Below are 709 nucleotides of genomic sequence, written 5' to 3'. Positions count from 1 at the left end.
GGGTATATAATAATGTATATATTATTAATTTCATTTCCATTATTAGTTTATATTTTTAATACATATATATATATATATATATGGGATAACTGAAGTTTAGGTTAATAGTGAGAATTATAGATAGTTATAATTCTACTTTTTGAGGATTTTTAATAATTTATATGGCCTTTTTTTATTAAAATACCTATTTATTTCATGTTTGATTATCTAAGGTCCTCGGTATACAGGTCAGTTTTAGCTGGCGTATTATTAAAAATAGGAAGGTATGGGTTAATTCGATTAATAGAGATATATTATAAAGTTGGAGTTAAATATGAATATATTATTTTTGAGTAAAAATTACTGAGAAAATTATTGTGAGAATTTCGTGTTTCAGGTTGATATAAAAAGAATAGTAGCTTATTCATCCGTAGTTCATATAAATTTAATGTTATGTAGGTTAATAACTTTTTATAAAGGATTATAGGAATATTAGGAAGATATGTAATGATAATTTCTCTTGGACTGTGTTCTTCTGGGATATTTTATAGTAAATTTATAGTAAATTTATATTATGAGCGATCGGGGACGAGGTTATTGTTTTTAAATAAGGATATGTGAGTGAGAAACTTTTACCTAACTAAAAATAGTTTCCTCTACCATCCTTTTAAAAATAATGAAAATTTTAATTAAAGTTAATATAAAAATCTTTATTTTCAAACTAATTTAT

This window comes from Atta colombica, unplaced genomic scaffold (assembly GCF_001594045.1).
Source record: "Atta colombica isolate Treedump-2 unplaced genomic scaffold, Acol1.0 scaffold201, whole genome shotgun sequence".
Taxonomy (NCBI): domain Eukaryota; kingdom Metazoa; phylum Arthropoda; class Insecta; order Hymenoptera; family Formicidae; genus Atta; species Atta colombica.
The sequence above is the reverse complement of the archived record's forward strand: the minus strand, read 5'-3'. Positions refer to the sequence as shown.